Genomic DNA, 6,748 nt, shown 5'->3' with positions numbered 1-6,748 from the left:
AACTAGCTTCGGGCAGCCACTCAAGTGAAATGGCTCTCTCTTCACGGACTGTGTGGCAAAGTCAGTGGCCTTTTCTTAGGTGTCATGCTTCAGATGATTTATTTCTGTTTCCCCTGTCACCCAGCTTAGCAAACTGAGCAATTTCACTATAACTCCTTCATCGACCGTGTCCAATCAATGGTCAAGTCATGCCATTTCTCCTGCAATTTATATTTATCTTGCACATGAACTTTTTCCTATATCCTGCATCACCCCTTGAGTTTGTTTCTCATGTCCTTTCCTGGGTTAGCACAAAAAATCTTGTTTTTCTACTTTTAATCTTTTCTAATCCATCCTCCTCAAGGCCACTCCATCCAACCTCCTAAGTAACCGCTTGAGTCATGCTCTTCCAGAGCTCGACCTTGTTAACTGACCTGTATGCACACTGGAGAAGCCCTTCATCTGGTCTCGCCAGCATTTACAGTTCAGGACTACACAACTTCCAAAGGTCCTATCCCACCATTCCCCGCCACAACCACTGGCCTATACATTTTCTGCTTTTTCCTTTGAATCTTCTCAACTTTGACATGTCCCTTCTCCCTCCATCTTCACTTTCAAACTCCCCATCAGACTTTCATATCACCTTGGGCTGTCCCTGCTCACCTCACCTAATTTCAGGGGCATTTCCTTCAACGCCCGTAACTCCTTGTATTCCTTACTTGCACCAACTGCTCTGTCTCACATTTCGTTGCTATTCCTCTCATGAACCATAGATTCCTGAAGGGGATCCTATACCCTACTAGGATTACATGGGGAAATTGTTTCTATGAGTCCGATAAATAAAGGGAACACCAAACTCAACTCCTTCCTCAGGGCAGGCTTACAAATGCTCAGGATGCCAGTTTGAAAGTTGATTGTTTTCTTGCTTGAGGATCAATGAGACCAAGCCATTTTATAGTAAAGAGAGGAAGGAAGTCACACAGGGAAAGGAGAGATACATACTGGTCCCAGAAACAATTATGATACAGTTAAAACGAACATGGTCGCCCTTCATTAGAGCTTCCTCTTATCTCCAGTGCTTCCTCTCACTCTGGGCTTCTTAGGAGATAAACGTGAGGCAGGATTTTCTACTGAGCTGTGTGTCCACTCTCCCCCAAAATATTAAGCTGTGAGGCTTAACATAATCCAGGTGTATTTACATTTAACGAGATATGTTGGGGCCAGCAGGTGGCATGGATGGTGAGGAGCTGGATCCCACATCACCAGCTGGGCTACTTGAGTCCCTGACCCATCAGCTTGAAAATCATGCCAGTTGTGTGTGTGCACATGCCCCAAATCCAAAGAGGAGACTGGAGGAGAAGGGATTGCAGTGTGACCATCTCCCCAGTGGGTGATTTCTCACTGTCTTTCTCTCTTTCTCTTTGTCTCTCTCGCTGGTGAGTATATATGCCCTATAGTAAAAGTAAAAAAATCTAAAAATTAAAAAAAAAAAAGATATCTTAGGAGACAACAAAACAGTAGAAAGGGAACCTATTTCCATTGATTATTTTCTTATTTGGTACCAGGTAATTCCCAAGGGCTTCAGGAGTTTAGCTTAATCTTTCAAAAGCAGTTATGACTATCACCTCCATTTCACAGATGAGAAAGCTGAGGCATACTGAGGCTTAGTGCCTTCCCCAAGGTTACATAGGATTTAAACAGTGGGGCTCCACTTTGAACCCAGCAAATTAGAAACCAATCTTTAATCTTCATGTTGCAATCTACTACTTGTATGGAAGTCCAAAGTAAGTCTTCAACTAGCTTTGCTATCACCTCTCCTCAAATCATGACACAACTAGACAGTCTGACCAAGGACTTTCTAGTATTAAACCAAGAGATCTCCAGTCTTCAAAACCATCTTATGCCTTACTCATCACCTCTTTTTAGTCATTTAAACAAAGCAAATTGATTCCTTACCTGGGTTTCCAGTATCTCAAGGCTCAAGAGCTGAATGAGTGCCTGTTGCAAAGTTCAGAGTGATGCAATGATACAAGTCTCTCAAGTATAATGGGAGAATGAGTGAAAGAGGCCAGGCCTGGGGTTGGGATGACTGAAAGATACCAGGTGACAGGAAATCAGTAGCTTCTGCTACCTTGGGCTTTGCTCCAATCACTTTACTTCTGTATACACTTACCAGATCTGAAGGAGATACAAAAAAGGTTTCTGCCTTACCCAGAGGTTTCACTTCTTAAAAAAACACCCCACGGGACTGCCTGGTGTGCTTCATGGTACCTTAATTAGAAGAACTTCTGCAGTCTCCACCCTGTGAGCAGGTGTGGATGGTGGGTCCCTAAGGGTAAGAAGGGCTCTAGAAATTCTCCAAAGATGGGCTGTAGGGTGAACTTTTACCTTCTTGCTTCACTTTTAGGGGTGAGTAGGTGGGGGTGAGGCATTCATGCAGAGATTTAAAAATCATTGAGCCTGTACACTAGGGCGAGTTGTACTTATTAGTCTCCAAATATTGACCTCATTTGCCCATACTTAGGGTTCTAATGGACCATGTATGTCCTATGTCAGATTTAGCAGAAATGGCCTAAAAATATAGCTTGGTGCCGTAGAACATGTACCCAGAAGCTTGAGGCAAGCGTTAGCCTTCATATTTGGATATTAAAAAAAAAAATAGCCCTTTAACCTATGAACCTCTCCTTTCCCTCCATCTGTCTGGTGCCCTGGGTCCCCTCTCTTTCAGTCTCAGCTGGAGCTGCATGGCCATGAGACCCTGTGCTAGATCAAGCAGTGAAGTGGAGGAAACAGGGGTATCAGGAAAGTCTAAACATTGGGAAGACAAAGTTTCGTCCAAAGATATTATCACCCTCTCCCTACCATATACAACCTTTCTTACATTGAATTTTAATTCCCTTCTTTTTTTTTTTTATTTTGAGTGAGTTTTTAACTATACGGTGCATGCATTTGCTGGAGAGACAGAGAGTGATAAATCATTCTTCCCTATCCAGGGGGATGGCCAGGCTGCAGTCCCTTCTCCTCCCTTCTCCTCTCAGGATTCTGGGCATGCATGCACAGGCCTGGTATCTCTCAGGATTCTGGGCATGCATGCACAGGCCCGGCATGTTTCAAGCCACAGGGTCCAGGACTCAAACTGCAGTCAGCTACATGGGAAATCAGTACCTTAACCACGACTCTACCTGCTGACCCTAATTTTAAACTGCCTAGCCCATTGCTTTATTTCATTAGAGCATAGGCGATTGTTAGGTAATTATTTGTTCACGTAATTGAAAGGGTTGATATACAGCAGCTCTATTATCTATTCTGAGGTTAATTCACCTCTTTCTTTTTTTCTTCCCCCCTCCACATCTATTTTCTTTAAAATGGCTTGGAATCATTGAATTAGAACCAGTGGGTGTGTTCGATATCAGCTTGGATACCAGAAACAGAGAGTTAAAGAGGGACCATAGAATCTTTGACTTTGTAGCATTTACCAAACTCAAAATACCTACCTATATCATGAGACACAAGAAACAAAACATGGGAAAAACATATAAAGAGTAACAAGCTGGAGGAGTATCTGTAGGACCTTGGGGGCACATCTTTTGAGTAAGCAAAGGGTCTAAAGCAGGGTAAAATGGACCCTGGGAAGAAAACAGGGCCTGCTTTCTTCCCTGGGTACTGGCTGTTCTGTTTATGGATCACATCTTGTGTCTCTGTCTCTCAATAAACCTGGGCCCTGCCTGCCTCCCTCGGTGCCTGGTGGTTCTGTCTAGGCAACACTATTTCCATCTCTCAATAACCCTTGAACCCAGCAACTTGTTTCTTGGTCCTTCAATTCTGTGCTACAACAGGAACCACTGACGCCTATTTCTGAACCTAATTTGGGGTCGTGACTCTCAGGCTGCATAAGGTAAATGCTATTCCCTCTTTCTTTTATTGCCTCGATCCTCTTTGCCTACTCACCTACTCCTTCTCCCTCTGTCCGTCCACACCGCACGGTGCAGTTGGTGGTGGCAGCTCCCAGTGAATCTTCAAGTTCCAAGTCTTCACTCTCTACCTTCAGGCTTGATGGAAATCCTTATACAGGTCTGCTGGCAAATGAGGAAGCAGTGACCAAGGCAACTCTTTGGCATGCTTCCAAAGTCCTCAGACTGGGGACAGGAATTTTCTTGTCCATTAGCAGAGCAAGCCTTGGCCTAACCTTGTGTCCTTTCCTTTAAGAATTTTCTACTTTCTGGCTTGTGGCTTGTTAGGGATTTTTTTTTTTGAAAGACTTGTTAACAAATTCCTTGTTGGGGATTTTTTTCCCTCCCCTTGTTGGAGATTCTTAACTGGTCGGCTGGGAATCGGGGGTGGGGGTGGGGAGTGGTGGCAGCCAAGGCAGACTCTTTGGCACCCTTCCAAAGGTCTCGAGATGGAGACAAAAATTTTCCATGATCATTCCTGAGCAGAAGCCTCTCCACTTTCATTTTCTGGAGGTTGGAAATTTTCTACCAGTTTGCAGAGAATGATGGGGATCCGGGCAGGAAGGGAGGCAGCCGCTGTGCCCTTCTTAAAGGGGCCGGGAAAAGGCGACAGGTTGTGACTGAGGAGCGGAAAGTGGAAACTCCATATGACTTAACATCTCTCCAAAACAGAACGAGAAGGATGGAAATATATCACCTGAGAGTGAGTTTTTGGTGACTTGTGATGTTCCTGAAGATTTAGAGGAAAAGCTGAGAACATTTCAAACCATGCTGTCATTGAAATGAAGATTGACAAAGATCACTGCTTAGTAGTCCTGGATGAAGAAATCGGGGACATTTCAACAGATAAATTTAAAGATGGACTACCTGAATGACAACCTCAAACCTTCATTGTGTGCAGTGATAAATATCAACTTGACGATGGAAGGGTTTCATGTCCTCTGTACTTCATTTTATCCAACCCTGTTGGATTAAGCCCGAACAACGGATGTGTAGGCTGGGAATAAAAATAAGCTGTCCAACCAGCTGAACTAACCAAGGTGTTTAAAATCAGAAATACCAAAGACCTGACTGAAGAATGGTGGCGTGAGAACCTTGGATTTTTTCACTCATTTGAACGTCTGTGTTTCTGAAGTATTTATGTATTAACCTGACCATGCTGGAACCAGACATAAATACTTATTTAGGCCTAAAAATGCACTGTTACTTACAGTTTGTTTCCTGCGGTAAAGAAAAAAATTCATTTGCACAAAATTTGAACACAGAGGAAACGATCTTCTTAGTAATGAAACTCTGTGAAGTGTTTCTTTATATTTGTAATTGTTAGGTGGATTACTTTTTTCCAGGGACTTTACGTACTCCTTAGGACTGAATTCTCTAAGTTACGGTTCAGAATTTACGGCTATTGGAGAATAAGTTGTTTATAATGCTGCAGAAATGCAATTATGTAATGCAATTGAGTAGAGAGTGTTTTTGATGCTCTAAATAAAGGAAATGAACTTTAATTTCATTTGGTTCACAGCAATAAGAGAAACTTAACTAGGGCTGGAAGAATGTATTTTTTAATGAGGTTCTTTATTTTGTCTTGCATGTTCTAGTTTAGATTTTTTTAAATTTAGTAGTCCTTCATATTGTCAGAAAATATTTATCTGCCATATGCAGAACGTTTAATTTTCCAATTCTAACAGTAGCAAAGAGTGTTAAAACACATGCCTTTTTGAGCTTGTCTGATTCCTTATCAGTAACATACATTTTTGCAATACAACAGATTTAGGTTAGGGAATCCATGAAACACTATTATTATTATTACTTTTGAGATGTTTTGGCTATAGGGCATCTGCCCTCACCAGAGAGACAGAGAGGAACTGAGAAACAGAATGTGACAAATCATCCCCCAGAGGGGATGGCCACCCTGCAATTCCTTCTCCACCATTCTCCTTTTAGGATTTTGGTCACACACATGTGAGCCCAGTGTGAGTTTCAAGCCACTGGGTCTGGGACTTGAGCCACAATCAATCATGTGGGTGTTTAGCTCCTTAACCATCACACCACCTATTGGACCCAGTAGATCATTTTTTAATGAAGTCTGTTCTATATAGAGACTTACAGACCTCATGCTCTAAAGTGTTCTCAAATTTTTTAAAAATAAAATTTCCTTTCATCTACCTAACTTTTACATTTTTTTCAAGTACATTTCCTACTTAATCTCTTTCTGCCTTCCCTCTAATAGTAACTCCAGATTTTATAATTCCAGTTTTCACATTCCATATCTTCTTGGTACAGCCATTCCCATTCAGCCTTATATCTTGTTGTTGTTGTTGTTCTCCTTAGGACTGAATTCTCTAAGTTACGGTTCAGAATTTACGGCTATTGGAGAATAAGTTGTTTATAATGCTGCAGAAATGCAATTATGTAATGCAATTGAGTAGAGAGTGTTTTTGATGCTCTAAATAAAGGAAATGAACTTTAATTTCATTTGGTTCACAGCAATAAGAGAAACTTAACTAGGGCTGGAAGAATGTATTTTTTAATGAGGTTCTTTATTTTGTCTTGCATGTTCTAGTTTAGATTTTTTTAAATTTAGTAGTCCTTCATATTGTCAGAAAATATTTATCTGCCATATGCAGAACGTTTAATTTTCCAATTCTAACAGTAGCAAAGAGTGTTAAAACACATGCCTTTTTGAGCTTGTCTGATTCCTTATCAGTAACATACATTTTTGCAATACAACAGATTTAGGTTAGGGAATCCATGAAACACTATTATTATTATTACTTTTGAGATGTTTTGGCTATAGGGCATCTGCCCTCACCAGAGAG

General features: G+C 41.5%; 1 protein-coding gene and 1 pseudogene across 3 annotated transcripts in view; one reads left to right on the top strand and one right to left on the bottom strand.

Annotated features, from left to right (window-relative positions):
• MS4A1 (membrane spanning 4-domains A1) overlaps window positions 1–4,177 on the bottom strand; it is an 18,768-nt gene extending 14,591 nt beyond the window's left edge. Inside the window, exon 1 of one of the 3 annotated variants that reach the window (XM_014584905.2) lies at window positions 3,928–4,177. The gene's annotated coding sequence lies outside the window, so the exon portion shown is untranslated. Of the gene's footprint in view, window positions 1–1,935; window positions 2,124–3,927 lie in introns of those variants that run through there. The other 2 variants (XM_027768973.1, XM_006170206.3) reach the window with 2 other exon arrangements.
• A 403-nt stretch (window positions 4,178–4,580) lies between these two features.
• Window positions 4,581–5,173, top strand: LOC114006461 (glia maturation factor beta pseudogene; annotated as a pseudogene).
• Window positions 5,174–6,748: the final 1,575 nt, after the last annotated feature.

Source organism: Tupaia chinensis, unplaced genomic scaffold, assembly GCF_000334495.1.
Source record: "Tupaia chinensis unplaced genomic scaffold, TupChi_1.0 Scaffold148192_1, whole genome shotgun sequence".
NCBI lineage: Eukaryota > Metazoa > Chordata > Mammalia > Scandentia > Tupaiidae > Tupaia > Tupaia belangeri.
Note: the sequence above shows the minus strand (reverse complement) of the source record. Positions and strands in the feature narration are given on the sequence as shown.